At 43.2% G+C, this 22,719-nt stretch overlaps 1 protein-coding gene across 8 annotated transcripts in view; it reads left to right on the plus strand.

Moving 5' to 3' along the window:
• AMBRA1 (autophagy and beclin 1 regulator 1) overlaps positions 1-22,719 on the plus strand; it is a 252,765-nt gene that overhangs the window by 16,563 nt on the left and 213,483 nt on the right. Inside the window, exon 2 of one of the 8 annotated variants that reach the window (XM_053560500.1) lies at positions 14,438-14,522. The exons of the other annotated variants lie outside the window; for them this stretch is intronic. The gene's annotated coding sequence lies outside the window, so the exon portion shown is untranslated. The remainder of the gene's footprint in view (positions 1-14,437; positions 14,523-22,719) is intronic. 8 annotated transcript variants of the gene reach the window in all.

The raw sequence follows: 22,719 nt of genomic DNA on the forward strand, positions 1-22,719 counted from the left end.
ATCTATTTGAACTGATTGGTGCTTGAAGGAGTTGTAAGTTGATTAATGGGGTCAGGTGTGGTTGCTCAAGCCTGTAATCCTAGTACTCTGAGAGGCCAAGGTAGGTGGATTGCTTGAGCTCAGAAGTTGAGACCAGCCTGAGGAAGAGTGAGACCCTATCTCTACCAAACAGAAAAAATTAGGCATGGTGGTGTGTGCCTAAAGTCCCAGTTACTGGGGAGACTGATGCAAGAGGATTGCTTAAGCCTAAGAGTTTGAGGTTGCTGTGAGGTATGGTGATGCTATGACACTCTAGCTTGGGCTACAGAGTGAGACTGTCTCAAAACAACAACAAAAATTTATTAATAAAATGGAAGAGAATGATTTTTAGGGAAAAAAATAAAGCTACCAAATCTCTTTAGGCAAATTTTTGGAAGAATGAATATATTTGTTACACAGTAGTAAGGGCTAAGAATACAGTAGAGTTAGGTTTATTGTTTTTTGGTTTTTCTGTCCCCTGCCCTGGTGCTGTGGTGGGAACATAGCACTGCTACCTCAAACGATCCTTTTGGTTCAGCTTTCTGAGTAGCTGGGATTATAGGCATGTATCACCATGCCTGGCTAATTTTTTTTTTTTTTTTTGTAGAGACAGAGTCTCACTGTACCGCCCTTGGGTAGAGTGCCGTGGCGTCACATGGCTCACAGCAACCTCTAACTCTTGGGCTTACGTGATTCTCTTGCCTCAGCCTCCCGAGCAGCTGGGACTACAGGCGCCCGCCACAACGCCCGGCTATTTTTTTTTTTTTTTGTTGTTGTTGTTGTTGCAGTTTGGCTGGGGCTGGGTTTGAACCCGCCACCCTCGGCATATGGGGCCGGCGCCCTACTCACTGAGCCACAGGCGCCGCCCATGCCTGGCTAATTTTTAAAGATTTTTTTTTTTTTTTTTTGTAGAGACAGACTCTCACTGTGTTGCTCAGGCTGGTCTCTTAACTTCTGGCCTCAAGCATTCTCTTGCCTTGTCCTGTCAAAGTTTGAGGATTATAGGCATGAGCCACTGCCCTTGGACTGAGTTATTATTCTTATCCCTTTATGCCCTTATAAATTGTGAGTTGCTTCAGTGTTTTTAACTATGGTAAAACCTCTGTAAGTTGACCACCCAGTGGACAGGAACTCAGTGGTCAACGTAAGGAACTAGGCCTACTGTAGTAGTTTGTACATGTGGTGTGTGTTCCATTTCTGAAATTAGGTCACTTTAAGAAGGTGGTCAGATTGGGCGAGGCAGCTCAGGTCTGTAATCCCAGCACTTTGAGAGGCTGAGGCTGGTGGATTGCCTGAGCCAGAATGATACCTTATCTCTAAAAAATAGCTGGGTGTTGGGCAGCACCTGTGGCTCAGTGAGTAGGGCGCTGGCCCCATATACTGAGGGTGGTGGGGTCAAACCCAGTCCCAGCCAAACTGTAAAAAAAAAAAAAAAATTAGCCTGGCATTGTGGCAGGCGCCTATAGTCCCAGCTACTCAGGAGGCTGAGGCAGGAGAATCACCTAAACCCAGGAGTTGGAGGTTGCTGTGAGCTGTGATGCAAAAAAATAGCTGGGTATTGTGGTGGGTGCCTGTGGTTCCAGCTACTTGGGAGGCAGAGGTAAGAGAATGGCTTGAGTCCAAGAGTTTGAGATTGCTGTGAGTTGTGACGCCACCGCACTGGACCAAGGGTGACAAAGTGAGACTCTGTTTCCAAAAAAAAAAAAAAAAAAAAACAGATAAAAAGAAGGTGGTCAGTGTAGGGAGGTGGTCGACTATGGAGTTCTACTGTATTCCTGTGAGATCTTTCAGAACTATTTCTTGTTTGTGACTCTGTGATTCTGCTCTTCCCTTTTCATGTATTTGTTCTTATAGCAAATCTTGGTTCTAAGGAGAACCAGCATTCTTTGAATGCTTTGTTCCAGGTACTAGAGTATTTTGCCTCATTGTTTCTTTTCATAGGTATCTTATGTAGGTACTCATAGGTATCTTATGTAGGTACTCTTATTCTTCCTATTTTATAGATGTGGCAATGATGGCCCAGAGAGGTTTAGCAATTTGCCTCAGCTATCAGGCTAGCAAGTGACAGAACCAGGATTTTAGTCCAAGAAGTCTGGCTCCATGGTTCCCTGCTCTAAATCCCTAAGTTACACTGATTTTGAACTACTACAAACAATTCTAAAGTCTCTAAACTAAGTCAGTATACTGAGATTAGAGTGAAGAAAAATAGATGTCCATTCCTTTAATAGAGATTATAATCCAGAGGAGAGACAGTAAAAAAATAATGACAGTAGGGTGGCACCTGTGGCTCAAAGGAGTAGGGCGCCGGCCTCATATGCCGGAGGTAGTGGGTTCAAACCCAGCCCTGGCCAAAAAACTGCAAAAACAAATAAATAAATAAAATAAAATACCTGTTGAAGAGGAAAGAAAAATAAAAATGTTTAAAAAAAATGTGTCAAACGGTTTATGAAGCTAGTGTGTGATGCCCCATGATCATATCAATGTACATAATTATGATTCAATAAAAAAAAAGAAAAAAAAATAATGACAGTAATAAATTGCGAAGTGTATTAAATCCAGAGATGGAAAAGTAAAAAAGAGACTGAAGTAGGGGGACCTGAATTATTTATGTATTTTATTTATTTATTTATTTTTTTTGTAGAGACAGAGTCTCACTTTACTGCCCTTGGTAGAGTGCCGTGGTGTCACAGGGCTCACAGCAACCTCCAGCTCTTGGGCTTACGTGATTCTCTTGCCTCAGCCTCCCGAGAAGCTGGGACTACGCGCCCGCCACAACGCCCGGCTATTTTTTTTGTTGCAGTTTGGCCGGGGCTGGGTTTGAATCCGCCACCCTCGGTATATGGGGCCGGCACTCTACTCACTGAGCCACAGGCGCTGCCCTATTTTATGTATTTTATTGATTTTTAAGAGACAGGGTCTTACCATGTTGCACCAGGTTGGCACTGATCTCCTGCGGTCAAGTGAGATCCTGCCTCCTCAGAGCAGCTGGGACTACAGGTGCATGCCACCTTTCTAGCTAATTTTCTGATTTCTATTTTTTGTAGAGATGGGATCTTGATTTGTTGCCCAGGCTTATCTTAAACTCCTGGCCTCAAATGACCCTCCCTTCTCAGCCTCCCAAATTCTGGGATTATAGGTGTGAGCCACCATGGCCAGCACAATGATAGTTTGGAGTAGGCTATAGGCAGTGGAGATGGAGAGTAGATAGAGTTAGTAGATATTTTAGAATTAGGACAAGCAAGACTTACTGATGGTTTGGCTTTGTAGGAACATGGGGGTGTCAAGTATGATCACAGATTTCTGGCATGAGCATCTGGGTAGATGAAGACGCCATTTCTGAGATGGAAACATTGGAGGAGGAGCAGATTTTGACTAGTTGAGGAGTGGAATGAAGACCTCAGTTTTAGTCATGCTAAGTATGAGATGTCTGTGAAAACAGAAGTGTAGATATCAAGTAAGCAGTCTTTGGGCTGATTCACAAAAGGGCTGGAAATAAATCTGGATGATACAGGTATATAGATTATATGTACGGCCAAGGAAAATTGATGAGATCATCTAGAGAAAAAATACAGAGTAGGAAGAGCTGAATTCTTTTTTTTTTTTTTTTTTTCGTAGAGACAGAGTCTCACTTTATGGCCCTCGGTAGAGTGCCGTGGCCTCACACAGCTCACAGCAACCTCCAACTCCTGGGGCTTAAGTGATTCTCTTGCCTCAGCCTCCCGAGTAGCTGGGACTACAGGCGCCCGCCACAATGCCCGGCTATTTTTTGTTGCAGTTTGGCTGGGGCCGGGCTTGAACCCGCCACCCTTGGTATATGGGGCCGGCGCCTTACCGACTGAGCCACAGGCGCCGCCCGGAAGAGCTGAATTCTTAGGACCAAGGTCTAAGGAATTTAAGAGAAAATCTGGGAGATTGTGTTATTATAGAAATCAAGAGATGAGCATGTTTCAAGAAGTGGTCAGTGCATTTTGTTGGCTTTAGCAACACAGAGATCATTTTTGATTATAGCAAAAACAGTGTTGGAGGAATGTAGGGCCAGAAGTTAGACTGAATTGGGTTAAGGAGTGTGTGTATGGGGGTGGATATGGTCTGTATGTTTTCGTTGTCACCATGTCTGTTTCTCCTTAAGAGCTCATATTCATGAGACAGGAAAATAAGAACCATACCTTTCTATTTTTGTGTTCTTGGCAGCTTAGCCTTGGTGCCTTCCAAGGAGGTGGTATTTAAGGAGGAAGGGCAGAGGCTGTGAGGATACTTACAAAATGAGGAGAGTGATGATTCTCATGGTCTTTGTATATCGGCCTTGGAGGTTAAGGATTTATGTACTTCATGTACTTTTTTTTTTTAGAGACAGAGTCTCACTTTGTTGCCCTCAGTAGAGTGCTGTAGCATCACAGCTCACAGCAACCTCCAGTTCTTGGGCTTAGGTGATTCTCTTGCCTCAGCCTTCCGAGTAGCTGGGACTATAGGCGCCCGCAACAATGCCGGCTGTTTTTTTGTTGCAGTTGGCCGGGGCCTGGTTTGAACCTGCCACCCTTGGTATTATGGAGCTGGCGCCCTACTCACTGAGCCACAGGTGCTGCCCACTTTATGTACTTTTAAGAAACTTTTTTGGCTAAGACATGATTGCAAGAGGGACTTTACTTCACAATTGCAATCAGTGTAACCTGGCTTATTGTACCCTCAATGAATCCCCAACATTAAAAAAAAAAAAAAAAGAAACTTTTTTGGCTGAGTGCAGTGGTTCACGCCTGTTAATCCTAGAACTCTGGGAGGCCAAGGTGGGTGGCTTCCCGGAGCTCAGGAGTTGGAGATCAGCCTGAGCAAGAGTTAGACCTTTATCTCTACTAAAAATAGGAAAACCAGCTGGGCATGATGTAGTCCAGCTACTTGAGAGGCTGAGGCAAGAAGATCTCCTGAGCACAAGAGTTTGAGGTTGATGTGAGCTACGATGTCGCCAGGGCAGAGCGACAGAGCAAGACTCTGTCTCAAAAAAAAAAATTTTTTTTTAAAAATTTTCAGATTAATATATGGGTATAAACGGGTAGCTTACATTGTCTTTGTTTGTTAGGTAAAAAATCCAAGTCATAGTTGAGCCCTTCACCCAGGAAGTGTGCTATATACGTCTACATTGCACCCATTAGGTGAGATCTTACCAAATCCCCTCCCCTCTTTGGTTTGTCTCCTCCCTCCCTCCACTCACTACTTGAATTTAATTGTGTTTTTTTTTCTTGAGTGGGCGTATAGTAGTTCATATTAGTTTCATATTAGTATTGAGTACATTGGATGGTTGTTTTTCCATTCTTGTGATGCTTTACTTAGGAGGATGTTCTCCAAATCCATCCAGGTTAATACAAAAGATGTAGTCTCCATCTTCTTTATGGCTGAACAGTATACGTGGTATACATACACTGTAGTTTATTTATCCATTTGTGAGTTCATGGACGCTTGCACTGTTTCTATGTCTTGGCAATTGTGAATTGAGTTGCAATAAACATTCTAGTGCCAATGCCCATATTGTAAAATGATTTTTTTTCTTTTTTTCTGATTTTTATTCTGAGTAGATACCTACTAATAAGATTGCAAGATTGGGCTCGGCTAGTGGGTTCGAAACCAGCCCTGGAGGCAGCACCCATAGCTCAGTGGGTAGGGTGCTGGCCAACATACACACAGGCTGGAGGGTTCGAACCTGGCCTGGGCCAGCTGAATAGCAGTAACAACTGGAACAAAAAAATAGCCAGGCGTTGTGCAGGGCACCTGTAGTACCATCTACTTGGGAGGCTGAGGCAAGAGACTTGCTTAAGCCCAAGAGTTTGAGGTTGCTGTGAGCTGTGATGCCATGGCACTCTACCAAAGGCAACATAGTGAGACTCTGTCTCAAAAAAGAAAAAAAAGATTACAAGATTATATGGAAGGTCTACTTTTAGCTCTCTGCAGATTCTCCATACTTCTTTCAAAAAAGGTTGTTTAGTTTGCAATCCCATCAACAGTGTACAAGTGTTTCCCTCTCTCCACACCCATGCCATCATCTACAGCTTGGGGATTTTGTGATGTGGGCTATTCTCACTAGGGTTGGGTGACATCTCAAGGTGGTTTTGATTTGCATTTCTCTGATAATTAGGGACAAAGTGTTTTTTTCTTGTGTTTGTTGGCCATTTGTCTCCTTGGGAGAGAGTTCTGTTTATGTCTCTTGCCCAGTGATGGAGTTTGTGCTTTTCTTTTCTTTTTTTTTTTTTTGGCCAGGCCCAGGCTTGAACCTGCCACCCCTGGTATATGGGGCCGGTGCCCTACTCCTTGAGCCACAGGCATCACCCTGCTGTTTTCTTGATGATCAGTTTGAGTTCTCTATAAGATTCTGGTTATTAGGCCTTTGTCAGTTTTTTTTTTTTTTTTGTAGAGACAGAGTCTCACTTTATGGCCCTCTGTAGAGTGCTATGGCATCACACAGCTCACAGCAACCTCCAACTCCTGGGCTTAAGCGATTCTCTTGCCTCAGCTTCCCGAGTAGCTGGGACTACAGGCGCCTGCCACAACGCCCGGCTATTTTTTGGTTGCAGTTTAGCCGGGGCTGGGTTTGAACCCGCCACCCTCGGTATATGGGGCCGGCGCCTTACCGACTGAGCCAAAGGTGCCGCCCTGTCAGTTTTTTTTTTTGAGACAGAGTCTGTTGCCCAGTAGAGTGCCGTAGCGTTGTAATAAGTTGCTCGCTATAACCTCAGATTCCTAGGTCCAAGGGATCTTTTTGCTTCTGATCTTTTAGGCTCACAGACCTTACCATGCCTGATGGTGTTTTTTTTTTTTGCAGTTATTGGTCGAGGCTGGGTTTGAACCCACCACCTCTCCCATATGGGGCTGGTGCCCTAATCCATTGAGCCACAGGTGCCACCCTTCTGACTGTGTTTTTGGGGGGAGGAGGAGTAGTGGATTTCGTCTTGATCAGGCTGGTCTGGAACTCCTGACCTCAAGGGATTCCCTTGCCTCCCAGAGTGCTAGGATTACATGCATGAGCCACTATCTGGACTACTTTCTACTTTGTGTACTTTTATTTATTTATTTATTTATTATTAAATCATAGCTGTGCATATTAACTTTGTGTACTTTTAAACTTTGCTAACTTTCAATTTCCTCTTTTTACCTTACTGAATGGAATGGGTCTTTGTATTTTTTCTGTTTTTTTTTTTTTGTTGTTGTTTGTTTCTTTGTTTTAGTCTCAAACTGTTGCCCTGGGTAGAGTGCTGTGGCTTCATAGCTCACAGCAACCCCCAACTCTTGGGTTAAAGAGATCCTCTTGCCTCAGTTTTTCAATTTTTTAGAAGAGACGGGGTTTTACTTTTTGCTCAGGCTGGTCTCAGACTTGTAAACTCAATCAATCCACCTGCCTTGGTCTCCCATTTTTTTGAGTTGCTGTGAGCTGTGATGCTGTGGCATCAAGGTTCACAGCAACCTCCAACTCCTAGGCTTAAGTGATTCACTTGCCTCAGCCTCCCAAGTAGCTGGGACTATAGGCGCCGGCCACGACACCCAGCTGTTTTTTGGTTGTAGTTGTCATTGTTGTTTGGTGGGCCTAGGCTGGATTTGAACCTGCCAGCTCTGGTGTATGTGGCTGGCACTTTAGCTGCTTGAGCTGCAGGTGCTGAGCCATGTGTTTTTGTTTTAACTTTTTATTTTTATTTTTATTATTTTTTTTTTTTTGGCCGGGGCTGGGTTTTGAACCCACCACCTCCGGCATATGGGACCGGCACCCTACTCCTTGCGCCACAGGCGCTGCCCATTAACTTTTTATTTTTAATCATGGGCAGGCGGTGCCTGTGGCCCAGTGGGTAGAGTGCCAGCCCCATATACTGAGGGTGTCGGGTTCAAACCTGGCCCCAGCCAAACTGCAACAAGAAAATAGCCAGGCGTTGTGGCGGACGCCTGTAGTCCCAGCTACTTGGGAGGCTGAGGCAAGAGAATTGCTTAAGCCCAAGAACTGGAGATTGCTGTGAGCTGTGATATTATAGCACTCTACTGAGGGCGACAAAGTGAGACTGTCTCTTTAAAAAAATAATAATATTTATTATGGGCATATAATAGTTAAATCTTTATAGGGTATGTATGATGTTTTGTTATAGGCACACAATGTGAAATCAAATTAGGGTAATGGGATGTCTGTCACCTCAGGCATTTAACATTTCTCTGTGTTAGGAGCATTCCAATTCTACTCTTTTAGTTATTTTAACATATACCCTAACTTTTTGTTTGGGTCTTTGTATTTTGGTATTATTGGCTGTTAAAGTTCATTCTTTTTTTTTTTAAGCTTTTAAAAAAGTTAGGTTTATTAAAGTATAACTTACATTAAACACAGTTGGATGTCCTGACATTTGCATGCAGTAAGAACCATCACGTCTAGATAAAATATTTCCATCGCCCACAAAAGTTCTATCAGGCCCCTTTATAGGCAAGTTTCCTTTTCCACTTGTAGGCATGTTGTAGGTAATAAACACTTCATGGATACAGAGAGTTATAACATCCCATAACTAGAACTGTCCAAGTAATACAACAAAGAAACCAGTCATTTTACCTACAAAACAAAATACACTGAAAGAAAAGATTCTAATAAATTCTCAACATAGGGCATGCCAGTGACCTTGTTACTGACCAGTTACTGGGGATGTTAAGTCTTTCTTCACAACTACAGGGCCTTCTCATTTTCTTGGTTAGATCTAACATCCATGGAATTCCAGATGCCATCCTTTAAGGCAGTGAAGTCCCAAGAGTCTCCTACTAGAGAAATTTTTGCACATCCATTTTCCTTGAGCCCTATTTACAGATCTACTGAAACTTCCAAGACTCGTGAAAAAGACTTTCTAGGCTAAACAGAAACACTGGCCTATAACAATGCTAGTCCTAAAAAACCCACATAACTTTGAGTACATTAAGTTTTTGAAAAGTATTATTGTTTGCTAACTAAAAGGACAAAATGGTGAAATATATAAGATGTGCCCTACTGTCCCTATTCATTACTTAAGCTCAAATTAGAATAACAAAGTAAGTTTGAAAAATGAATCCCTCAAGGTATCTGCTATTTTAAATACTTTTTATTGCTATCTCCACCTGGCAGCTCTAGACTGAAAAACACATTCTTGTGCAAGAATACCTAAAGCTGAGAGTTTAATAGAATATCTATAAAAGTCATGGTCCAAATGAAGGCACTGCCTTGCAGCATTTGAAATTCAGGTAATTTTATTTAAATTGAAAAACAATCTGGGCGGCGCCTGTGGCTCAGTGAGCAGGGCGCCGGCCCCATATACCGAGGGTGGCGCGTTCAAACCCAGCCCCTGCCAAACTGCAACAACAACAACAAAATAGCCGGGCGTTGTGGCAGGCGCCTGTAATCCCAGCTACTCGGGAGGCTGAGGCAGGAGAATCGCCTAAGCCCAGGAGTTGGAGGTTGCTGTGAGCTGTGTGACGCCACGGCACTCTACCGAGGACAATAAAGTGAAACTCTGTCTCTACAAAAAAAAAAAAAGAAAAACAATCCTTAAAGCTGCTAGAGTCAAGTCTTTTGTATTGTAAAAATCACAAAAAGTATTTGTAAGTAAGGCAAAATATTTCTGGGTTAATAAGACCAGACTGACTTTGGACTTTTAAACAAATTGTAGAGAATGGATGGGAGAAAAAAAGGTTATTTACAGAAAATATCTACATACATACTCAGAAGTACAAATTTGGTGGCAGAAAAGACCTCAGTACATGCTGGCATCTCAAGCAGTTCTCAAAGAGTTTAGTTTTATTTTTTCTTTCATTTTGAGAATGCCTAAGATCCTTCTTTATCCTCAATTTTCGGAGCCAAGTAGTACTTCAAATGTCCCATGTCAGCATCAGATAAAGTTCATTCTTTATCTTTTCTTATTACTTTCCTCTGATCATTAATTAGCTGAGGTGCTTGGTTAATCTCTTTGAGCCCAGTTATTGGCTCTTTTTTTTTTTTTAATTATTTTATTTATTTATTTATTTATTTATTTTTGAGACAGAGCCTCAAGCTGTTGCCCTGGGTAGAGTGCTGTGGATCATAGCTCACAGCAACCTCAAACTCCTGGGCTCAAGCGAGTCTCCTGTCTCCGCCTCCCAAGTAGCTGGGACTATAGGCGCCCGCCACAAAGCCCGGCTGTTTTTTAGTTGCAGCCATCATTGTTGTTTGGCGGGCCCCGGCTGGATTCGAACCTGCCAGCTCAGGTGCATGTGGCTGGCGCCTTAGCCTCTTGAGCCACAGGCGCTGAGCCAGTTATTGGCTCTTATTTTCGTGGAGTGTAATATATTATAATGCACAGCTCTATATTTTATTTACTATTTTATCATTTATATATTCTTTTCCTAGAATCTAATTAGCTATATTGAGGTATTAATAAACATAATAGTTACAGTCCTACCTGTGATTTTTTTTAGGGGGGCAGAGTTCACTTTGTTGCCCTTGGTAGAGTGCCGTAGCGTCACAGCTCACAGCAATCTCAAACTCTTGGGCTTAAGTGGACCTCCTGCCTCAGCCTCCCTAGTAGCTGGGACTATAGGCGCCCATCACAACACCTGGTTTTTTTTTTTTTTTTTTATTGTAGTTGTCATTGTTTAGCTGACCCGGGCTGGGTTTGAATCTGCCAGGCTTGGTGTATGTGGCCGGTGCCCTACCACTGAGCTATGGTTGCTAGCCCTACCTATGATTTTCTGTGGTGACTTTTTTTGGGAAGTGCTAAGCAGTTTGTGGACTTTGTCCCTATTAGTTTTCCTAGCATTCTTTTTTTTTTGGTGAGACAGAGTCACACTTTGTTGCCTAGGCTAGAGTGCCTTGGTGTCATAGCTCATAGGAACCTCGAACTCCTGGGTTTAAGCTATTTTCCTGCCTCAGCCTCTCAAGTAGCTGGAACTGTGGGTGCCTGCCACCACACCTTTTTTTTTTTTTTTTAAGAAATGATTTATTGAGATAAAAATGATTTCATATACAACCATCTTATTGATTTTTTTTTTCTCTCTCTCAAGAACCAGTGTATAGCTCACGCCTGTGATCCTAGCACTCTGGGAGGCCAAGGCAGGTGGATTGCCTGAGGTCAAGAGTTCGAGACTAGCCTGAGCAAAATCAAGACCCTCCTCTTGGGCAGCGCCTGTGGCTCAAAGGAGTAGGGTGCCGGTCCCATATGCCGGAGGTGGCGGGTTCAAACCCAGCCCTGGCCAAAAACTGCAAAGACCTCCCTCTCTACTAAAAATAGAAGAACTGAGGCAAGTGGATCACTTGAGCCCCAGAGTTGGCGGTTGCTGTGAGTGATGATGCCATGGCACTCTACTCGGGGCGACAGCTTGAGACTCTGTGTCAAAAAAAAGAAAAGAGAGAACCAATGTCACAGTAGATGCACAATCTTTTTTTTTTTTTTTGTGAGTTAGGGTCTTCCTCTGTTGGCTAGACCATAGTGCAGTGATGTCGTTATAGCTCATTACAACCTTAAACCTCTGGACTCAAGCCATCTTCCTCCTACAACCTGCTGGGTAGCTGGGACTACAGGTACATGTCACCATCTCTGGCCCCACATGACCATGTTAAAGAGAACAATCCAGTGATATTTAGTACGTTCACAGTGTTGTGCAACCTGTCTAGTTCCAAAACATTACCATTACTACAAAATAAAACTCTTTGCCCATTAAGCAGTTTCTTCTTATTCCCCTTTCTGTCAGCACCTGACAACCACTGTTTCTTGAAACCAGAATAAATTGAGTCATATAGTGTGTGATCTTTTTTGTCTGGCTTCCTTGACTTAGCATAATGTTTTGGAAGTTTATCCACATTGGGATTTGTATCAGTACTTCATTCTTTTTTTTTTTTTTTTTTTTGCAGTTTGGCCAGGGCTGGGTTTGAACTTGCCACCCTCGGTATATGGGGCCGGCACCCTACTCACTGAGCCACAGGTGCCACCCCTACTTCATTCTTTTTTATGGCTGAGTAATATTCCATAGTATTTATACACCATAATTTGCTCATTTATTCATCCATTGGTTGCCATTTGGACTGATTCTGCCTTCTGCTATTGTTGAATAATGCTGCTTTGAACATGTGTGTACATGAACTTGTTTAGACTTATGTTCATGTATACCTAGGAATGGAATTGGAGGGTCCTAGGATAGAGTATTATGATTCTTCCTGAATCATAGAAATGAAAGCCAACATCTGTAGCTTCCATAGAGTGTGTAATTTCAGACTGGTTGTTGGCTGGGCTTAGTTTGGGACTCAGAATCTCTTTCCTGTATGCTTAACTTTTTGAAGAACTAGGTTCTAACATTCTGGTTTTATTATGTACATTTTACTGATGGGATAATTGATGCATAGCATCTGCATGATTTTAACTTCCTATCATCTTCAAAGTAAGTCAGTGATGGAATTAGGAATTTAAGATTCTTAATCATGTTCTTTGTGTAAGGTGACCCATATAAAACTGTGTTGCATTTACATGAAGATGTTTGAAATGGGCTTCCTATATTTGATAATCCCTTGAAGGAATATTGTTCAGGTGGTGTTAAGCAGATGTTCTCTTTCCATAGAGGAAAGGACAAGAGGGAGTGTGTTTTAATTGCGACAGAAGGGGTATAGATTACATATTAGAAAGAACTTCCTGACTATGAGTATTGGAATGTTACTAAGTGAAATTGTGAAATATCTTCCTCAAAGACTTAGTAATTATCTTTCTGGGATCATTTGGGTGTGAGTTTATTTATTAATGAGTGAGATGACAAAGAAAACTTACTGAGGTCCCTAGTAACTTCAGGGCATAAGTGTTTGATGGTTAATCAAAACAGTATCTCTGGCTTCATTTAATGAGGTATTTTTACTTTTCTTATGAAGAAATAATCAATAGAGAGTAGGTGAAATGCTCAAGGTCTCCTGGTACAATGTAAGATTAATATTCTGAATGATCTTGGCTCACATATCCTGTTGAGTACTCCAGGATATTTTCCTTAAATGAGTCTTTTCTTGGCTGTATGATGTTTTGTTATGATTCTTCCTAAACCATAGGGATCAAAGCCAACATCTGTGGCTTCTATAGAGTGTGTGATTTGAGAGTTATGGGCTAAGCTTAGTTTGGGACTGAGAATCTCTTTCCTGTAAAATTGCTTTGGTCTCTTGTTATGTATATGGAAGTGGGAACACATTATTAATAATAGACCAAGGTAATGGATTCTTTTTTTCTCTCTTTTTTTTTTAGAGACAGAGTCTTACTTTATCATCCTCAGTAGAGTGCCATGGTGTCACAGCTCACAGCAACCTCCAACTCCTGGGCTTAGGTGATTCTCTTGCCTCAGCCTCCTAAGTAGTTGGGACTATAGGTTCCTGCCACAATGCCTGGCTATTTTTTTTTTTTTTTTTTTGTAGAGACAGAGTCTTACTTTATGGCCCTCGGTAGAGTGCCATGGCCTCACTTAGCTCACAGCAACCTCCAGCTCTTGGGCTTAAGCGATTCTCGTGCCTCAGCCTCCCAAGTAGCCGGGACTACAGGCGCCTGCCACAATGCCTGGCTATTTTTTGGTTGCAGTTTGGCAGGGGCCGGGTTTGAACCCGCCTCGGTATATGAGGCCGGCGCCTTACTGACTGAGCCACAGGCGCCGCCCCCTGGCTATTTTTTTGTTGTTGTTGCAGTTTGGCCAGGGCTGGGTTTGAACCTGTCACCCTCAGTATATGGGGCCGGCACCTTACCCACTGAGCCACAGGCGCCACCCTCTTTTTTTTTTGAGACAGTCTCACTTTGTCACCCTCAGTAGAGTGCTGTGGTGTCATAGCTCACAGCAACTTCAAACTCTTGGGCTCAAGTGATTCTCTTGCCTCAGTCTCCCAAGTAGCAGGGGCTACAGGTGTCTGCCACAATGCCTGCTCTTTTTTTTTTTTTTTTTTTTTTTTGTTGCAGTTTGGCCGGGGCTGGGTTTGAACCCGCCACCCTTGGCATATGGGGCCAGCGCCCTACTCACTGAGCCACAGGTGCCGCCCAACGCCTGCTCTTTTTTTGAGATGAGGTCTGTCTCTGGCTCAGGCTGGTCTCGACCCTGTGAGCTCAGACAGTCCACCCACCTGGGCCTCCCAGAGCGCTAGGATTATAGGCATGAGCCACCGTGCTTGGCCCAAGATAATGGGTTCTTTTTTTTTTTTCAGAGACAGTATGTCACTTTGTCTCCCTCGGGAGAGTGTAATGGTGTCATAGCTCACCACAGCCTCCAACTCGTGGGCTCAAGTGATCCTCTTATCTCATCCTCCTGAGTAGCTCTTTTTTTGAGATGGGGTCTTGCTCTTGCTCAGGCTGGTCTTAAACCTATTAGCTCAGGGTCATCCACCTTGGCTTCCAAAAGTGCTAGGATTATAGGCATGAGCCACCGTACCTGACCAAGGTAATAGATTCTTTTTTTTTTTTTGCAGATTTTGGCCGGGGCTGGGTTTGAACCTCCCACCTCCAGCATATGGGGCTGGCGCCCTACCCCTTTGAGCCACAGGCGCCATCAAGGTAATAGATTTTTTTTTTTGTGGTTTTTGGCCGGGGCTGGGTTTGAACCCACCACCTCCGGCATATGGGACCAGCACCCTACTCCTTGAGCCACAGGCGCCACCCAAGGTAATAGATTCTTAATGACTGGTTTAGGCAGCTGCCCATTTAAAGTTGCTTAGGTGAAAGTGCACGTGACAGAGATATATTTTTGGTGTGTGGTGCCTGGAGAAATAGAAGCCCAGAAAATGGGCAGATTAACACGAGATTGTTGTAAGACATGAACACAAAAATACTCATTAAATGCAGAATTAAGTTGACAGTTTAAATGCTTAGTTCAGGAAATGCTGAAGTTAAAGGTACTCAGGACAACATTAACTTACTTCACACTTACTGTATCTATAATCAAAGTTGTGGTTTGGGGTATATGAGTCAGTGACTGACTGGGAGGCTGCTGTGGTCTAAATGCTTATGTCTGTCTAGAATTCGTATGTTGAAATCCTTACCCACTAGGTGATGGTATTAGGAAGCATGGCCTTTGGGAAGTGATTATGTCATGGGGGCTGAGAGAGACCCTTTTACCCCTTCTACCATTTGAGAACACAGATAGTGCTGTCTATGAGCCAGAACCTGGGCTCTTTTTAACAGACACCACATCTGCTGGTTCCTTGATCTTGGACTTTTGGCCTTCACAACCATGAAAAATAAATTTTCATTGTATATGAGCTACCCAGTTTATGATGTTTTGTTACAGTATTCTGAAGGGACTAAGAGGAAGTTATTATCATTGTACCTTTAATGATTTATTAAGTTTATTTACTTGTTAATTTATTGTTTATTTCTTAAGTTTGAACTATGGGAACATTTACTTGTTTGCTTAGTTGCTGCTGAGAATGTTTTCAAATACATTTATTGAGCTTACTTGAATTGGCAACAATTGTTAACAATGTAGATAAAAAAAGGAGATCTAAGTTTTCAATGCATGCCATATATAGGGGATTTTATATTTATTTTTCCATGTAATATATATATATATTTTTGAGACAGAGTCTCAAGCTGTTGCCTTGGCATCACAGCTCACAGCAACCTTAAACTCTTGGGCTCAAGTGATTCTCTTGCCTCAGCCTCCAAGTTGCTGGGACTATAGGTGCCTGTCACAACACCTGGCTATTTTTTTATTGCAGTTGTCATTGTTGTTTTAGCAGACCTAGGCTGGGTTCGAACCTACCAGCCTCTGTGTATGTGGCCAGCGCCCTACCCACTGAGCTACAGGCGCCGCCCTCCATGTAATATTTGTAACTGATAAAGTAGATGGTGGTATCTCTTTTGTAAAGGACAAGAAAAGTGAAGCTTGTTGTTTCTTGTCATAGATTATATAACTGATAAATGGCAGGGCTGGAATGGAGAGGGCAGAGTTTTCTGCTTTAAGCCAGAATTTTAAAAACCATTCCTTGAAGGTGCCTAAGGGTTGGCCATGACAGTAAGGAAGAGCTTTGGTTCTTCTGCTTACACCAGAGCAGCACAACTTTGCTCATGTATATATTTTAATGTTTTCACATAAAATTTCATTTGGAAAAAGGGTTCTGCTTCTTTAAAAAAAGAAAAAAGAAAACCTGTAAGACCACTAATTTGAGGAATCAAAAAGGAAAATTTTAGACCAATCTAAAGATTGAAAAGATGGTTAAATTACATAACTGCCAGTCAGGAGATTATGTCAAAGTTTTAGTTACTTGATGTTACAGTCACACATGCAATGCAGTTATTCTGCACTTAGGGAGCGTGGTATTGTGGGGAAAGAGCATAGACTCTGAGTTTGAATTCTTTCTTAGGCCCTGGGAGGCAGTGGGATATATATATATATATATTTTTTTTTTTTTTTTTCTTTTTAGAGACAGAGTCTTACTTTATCAGCCTTGATAGAGTACTGTAGCATCACAGCTTACAGCAACCTCCAGCTGTTGGGCTTAGGCAATTCTCTTGCCTCAGCCTTCCAAGTAGCTGGCACTAAAGGTGCCCGCCATAACGCCTGGGTTTTTTTTTGTTGTGGTTTGGCCGGGGTTGGGTATGAACCCGCCACCTTCGGTATATGGGGCTGGCGCCCCTACACACTGAGCTACAGGCGCCACCCTTGAGGATATTTCTCTTTTTTATATATAGTTGTTTTTTTTTTGTTTGTTTTGTTTTTTATTTTTTTTTGGTTGCAGTTTTGGCCGGGGTTGGGTTTGAACCCACCACCTTTGGCATATGGGGCTGGCGCCCTACTCGTTGAGCCACAGGTGCCACCCAAGGATATTTCCTTTTTTTTTTTTGCAGTTTTTGGCCGGGGCTGGGTTTGAAACCACCACCTTTGGCATAGGGGCTGGCACCCTACCCCTTTGAGCCACAGGCACCACCCCCAAGGATATTTCTTTAAACCTGGCAGCCACAAATATATAGTCAGGATGCTAATACCTGTTTTTCAAGAGTGATTAGGATCAGAAATAACATTTAAAGTGCCTGGCTCCGTGTAAACACCCCAAAATACTAGCTATTGCTAAGATAATGATGTTGTTGATGGACGGTTTCTAGGATGTATTGATATTTCCCTCCCAAATACTTAAGAATGTTTGTCAAAGACAGGCGTTTTTTTACCTTCTGTATGTGCCTCATGGTAGGTACTTAGTATGTTTGTTTTTGATAAAGTTAGTCTTTAAAATTACTATGATAGGGTGGTGCCTGTGGCTCAATGGAGTAAGGCACCAGCCCCATATGCCAGAGGTGACAGGTTCAAACCCAGCCCTAGCCAAAAACTGAAAAAAAAAAAAAAAAAGAAAATTGCTATGATAGGCTGGGTGCAGTGGCTCACGCCTGTAATCCTAGCACTCTGGGATGCCAAGGCAGATGGACGCTTGAACTCAGGAGTTTGAGACCAGCCTGAGACAGAGTGAGAGTCCAGCCTGAGTGTCCTGTCTCTAAAAATAGCTGGACATTGTGGCAGGTACCTGTAATCAAGAGGCTGAGGCACAGGATCACTTGAGCTCGAGTTTGAGGTTGCTGTGAGCTGTGATGCAACAGCACTCTACCAAGGGCAACAAAATGAGACTCTGTCAAAATATGAAATGAAATTAAATAAAATTTTACTCAAGAGATGCATTATCAGTGATGAAATGAGAAATCTTGAACTTAATTGAGTTCATTTTTACCAGACTTAAGCAGCAGTGGAAAGGAACTACTTATTAGAGTTAAGAGACCTGGATTTATGGCTTAGAGCTTGCCTTTAGTGTGTCTTGTAACAATGGACATGTGTATTTTTATTTATTTATTTATTTTTATTTATTCATTTTTTTTTTTTTTTTGTAGAGACAGAGTCTTACTTTATGGCCCTTGGCAGAGTGCCGTGGCCTCACACAGCTCACAGCAACCTCCAGCTCCTGGGCTCGAGCGATTCTCTTGCCTCAGCCTCCCGAGTAGCTGGGACCACAGGCGCCCACCACAACACCCGGCTATTTTTTTGCTGCAGTTTGGCCGGGGCTGGGTCCGAACCCGCCACCCTCGGCATATGGGGCCGGCGCCCCACTCACTGAGCCACAGGTGCTGCCCTATTTATTCATTTTTAAGAGACAGAGTCTCACTTTATTGCCCTTGGTGGAGTGTTGTGCCGTCACAGCTTACAGCAACCTCCAACTTCTGGGCTTAGGCAATTCTCTTGCCTCAGCCTCTCACATAGCTGGGACTACAGGTGCCCGCCACAATGCCCGGCTATTTTTTTTGTTGTTGCAGTTTGTCTGGGGTTGGTTCAAACCTGCCACCCTCTGTATATGGAGCCAGTGCCTTACTTACTAAGCCACAGGCACCGCCCAATTTTTTTTTTTGAGACAGAGTCTCACCTCCTATCACCTCCTGTAGAGTGCTGTGGTGGCGCCATAGCTCACAGCAACCTCAAAGTCTTGGGCTGAAGCGATTCTCTTGCCTCAGCCTCCCAAGTAGCTGGGACTACAGGTGCCTGCCATGTTTCCTGGCTGTTTTTTTTTTTTTTTGAGATACAGTCTCAAGCTGTTGCCCTGGGTAGAGTGCCGTGGCATTACAGCTCACAGCAACGTTTAATAACTCCTGGCTATTTTTTTTTTTCCGGCTGTTTTTTTTTTTTTTTTTTTGAGACAGAGCCTCAAGCTATTGCCCTGGGTAGAGTGCTGTGGCATCATAGCTCGCAGCAACCTCAACCTCCTGGGCTCAAGCGAGTCTCCTGTCTCCGCCTCCCAAGTAGCTGGGACTACAGGCACCTGCCACAATGCCCAGCTATTTTTTGGTTGCAGCCGTCATTGTTGTTTGGCGGGCCTGGGCTGGATTCGAACCCGCCAGCTCAGGTGTATGTGGCTGGCGCCTTAGCCGCTTGAGACACAGGCGCCGAGCCCCGGCTATTTTTTTTTTAATTGCAGTTGTCATTATTGTTTTAGCTGTCTGGGACTGGGTTTGAACCCGTCAGCCTCAGTGTAATGTGGCTGGTGCCCTACCCACTGAGTTACAGATGCTGCCAGCAGCTGTTGTTTTAGAGACAAGGTCTCCCTCTAGCTCATAGCTGGTCTCAAACTCATGGGCTCATGGGATCCCCTTGCCTGGACCTTCCAGAATGCTGGGATTACAGGCGGAAGCCATCTCGCCCGGCCTGGACAAGTGAATTTAACTTTTAAAGATTGTATGTTCAGGGCAGCGCCTGTGGCTCAGTGAGCAGGGCGCCGGTCCCATATACCGAGGGTGGCGGGTTCAAACCCAGCCCCGGCCAAACTGCAACAAAAAATAGCTGGGAGTTGTGGCGGGTGCCTGTAGTCCCAGCTACTCGGGAGGCTGAGGCAGGAGAATAGCTTAAGCCCAGGAGTTGGAGGTTGCTGTGAGCTGTGTGATGCCACGGCACTCTTCCGAGGGCATTAAAGTGAAACTCTGTCTCTACAAAAAAAAAAAAAAAAAAAGATTGTATGTTCAAAATGATGTTTAAGTTGCTTTTAATTCTGTAAATCCATAATGTGACCACAAAAGTTAAAGATACTTTATTTTCATTGCTAGAATTTCCAAAAATTGCAGTGTTATTTTTGGAGAAGGAGCTTTATGCTGACTTGAGCTGTCAAGCTTCTGTTCATACTTAATGATCACGTCTAGTTCAGTGTATAGAAGGACGCTGGGAACCTTTTACCCAGGCATCCAGAAGGGGAATATGTAGCCTGTAGAATATCAGCAGAAATTCCTAACAGTGTCTGGGAACTTGAAAAAAGAGAAAGAAGAAAAAAAGAGTATCAGCAGAATTGAAACTAGAATCATCATAAAGAAGCTAATGTTATCTATTGCTTGTGGGAAGGTAGCTGGAATTGTCAAACCATACCATTTTGGTATTTCCTTAAAGGAAATACTCTTACACTTGCCACATTTCAGTACAGTATAGTTGTAGTATTTTGATGCTGTATTCTCCTCATAGACGGAAAGTTCTTTGAAATTAGAGGCTTTTCTGCTTTTTTTTTTTTTTTTTTAGGCAGAGTCTTACTATGTTGTCCTTGGTAGTGCCGTGGCATCACAGCTCACAGCAACCTCAAACTCTTGAGCTTAAGTGATTGTTTCACCTCGGCCTCCCGAGTAGCTAGGACTACAGTGATTCTCTCACCTCAGCCTCCCAAGTAGCTGGGACTACAGGCACCCGCCACAATGCCTGGCTATTTTGTTGTAGTTCTCATTGCTGCTTGGCAGGCCGGGGCTGGGTTGGAACCCGCCAGCTCTGTTGTATGCGGCTGGTGCCCTAGCCGCTGAGCTCCAGGCGCCGAGCCAGGTGTTTTTCTTTTTTTAATCTTCTGTGTCCTTGTCTCCTACAATAGGGCTTGGCACATGGTTTCCAAAAATATGCTAAATGGAAAAAAAGAAGTTGAACTAAAGTCATCAGACATATTTAGAAAATAATTTCTGCCTAAACCTACTTGTTAAATGTATTGGATTTTTTTCTGTTGGCAAGTGAGAATAGAGAAAAACATGATAAAGAAAAAAACACCAGTTGCGGCTTTGAACCCAGACTTTATCACTAACAGCTATTTATTTGGTCAGGAGCATCTGACTTCACGTTGAGCAAGGTTTCTGGTTTTTGTTTTTGTTTTTTCTTTTGAGACAGAGCCTCAAGCTGTCACGCTGGGTAGAGTGATGTGGCATCATTGCTCACAGCAACCTCCAACTCCTGGGCTTAAGCGATTCTCTTGCCTCAGCCTCCCAAGTAGCTGGGACTACAGGCACCCGCCACAGTGCCTGGCTATTTTTCGGTTGTAGTTATCATTGTTGTTTGGCAGGCCCAGGCTGGATTAGAACTCACCAACTCTGGTGTATGTGGCTGGCGCCTTAGCCTCTTGAGCTAAAGGCGCCGAGCCTGAGCCAGGTTTTTGCTTATAAAATGAGAGTTGGGTGAGAGAGGATATTAGAGATAGTGTATACACAAAGCATTGATAAAGTGGTAGTAGCTAGTATTACAAATTAATGTGTTTCTTTTTTGTTTTGTTTTTTTTTTTTTTAGTTTTTGGCCGGGGCTGGGTTTGAACCCTCCACCTCTGGCATATGGGGCCGGCTCCCTACTCCTTTGAGCCACAGGTGCCACCCACAAATTAATGTTTTATAAGTGATCAACAACACATTTCAAATATCTATCTGAAGAAGAAATGTGTTCTTAGAAATTTGCAATGGCTTGAGTACATGGAAGAATTATCCTTTCTTGGAATTTTCTGTTCAAAAGATATTATTTAGCATTTCTTTCTCTGTGGGCCCACAGGATAGTTCCACAGAAGAGGCATGAATGGGGGATGGGATCCTAGAGTAGCTGCTGAGATCTTGCATTTTTGCAGATGTCTTTAGAATGTTACTTCTGTATTATACTCTCTCTTTTACTTCTGAATATGGCGGACTCAGTTACCCTACATTAGCACAGTAACATCTGCTAGGTTTGTCCCAGTCAGAAAATATCCTATACCTACTGCCATCTTGCTTGTTTCTTAAAAATGTTTTTTTTTTTTTTTTTTTGAGACAGAGCCTCAAGCTGTTGCCCTGGGTAGAGTGCCATGGCGTCACAGCTCACAGCAACCGCCAACTCCTGGGCTTAAGCAGTTCTCTTGCCTCAGCCTCCCAAGTAGCTGAGACTACAGGCGCTTGCCACGATGCCTGCCTATTTTTTGGTTGTAGTTGTCATTGTTATTTGGCAGAACCGGGCTGGATTTGAACCCGCCAGCTTTGGTGTATGTGGCTGGCACCTTACCTGCTTTGAGCTACAGGTATTGAACCTTTTTTTTTTTTTTTATAAGCTGTCTGTGATATAGTGATAATAGGGGAAAAGGAAGGCTCCAATGTAACATGTGGTATATATGCCTCCTCCCCCCGCCACTTTATTTTGAGATAGAGTCTCATTCTGTTGTGGAGTGCTATAGCTTCCTAGCTCACAGCAACCTCAATCTCTTGGGCTCAAATAATCCCCTTGCCTCAGCATTCCGAGTAGCTGGGACTATAGGTTGGGACTACAGGTACCTGACACAATGCTGAGCTAGTTTTTTTCTATTTTTTGTAGAGACTGGGTCTCACTTTTGCTCAGGTTGATCTCAAACTCCTGAGCTCAAGTGATTCACCTGCCTTGGCCTCCAGAGTCCTAGGATTACAGGGGTGAGCCACTGGGCCCAGCCCGATTTCTTCCTCCCCTACACACACACACATGCATACACACAAATGGTAGGGTCCATATAAGTAAACGGGCCATCATCCACTTAGGACTTGAAGCAAGGATTACAGGTGTAAGCCACTGTACCCGGCCTCTCTGGAATTTTTATTTCACCTGCCTCTTTTCTCAAAGAGAAATTCAAGATGCCAATCTTAAATCTCATCTCATGAAGGCTTTCTCTAGCCACCCTAGGTAAAATGTTGTGGGGATATTTTTCTGTTACTTTCCATATTTTCATTCTAGTATTTATTAGTACTTGAAAGTATTTTTAAAATTTAGTTATCTAAATAATCACATAAGCTTCTTTTTATTTTTTTTTTTCGTTTTTTCTTAAATTTCTCTCTCTCTTGTCTTTTTGTCTTTTCGAGATAGAGTCTCACTCTGTTGCCCAGGCTAGTGTGCTCTGGCTTCAGCCTAGCTCAGAGCAATCTCAAACTCCTGTACTCAAATGCTCCTTCTCCCTCCGTCTCCAAAGTAGCTGGGATTATTGATGCCTACCACAATGCCCAGCTAATTTTT

The sequence above is a fragment of the Nycticebus coucang genome, chromosome 14 (assembly GCF_027406575.1).
Source record: "Nycticebus coucang isolate mNycCou1 chromosome 14, mNycCou1.pri, whole genome shotgun sequence".
In the NCBI taxonomy this organism is placed as follows: domain Eukaryota; kingdom Metazoa; phylum Chordata; class Mammalia; order Primates; family Lorisidae; genus Nycticebus; species Nycticebus coucang.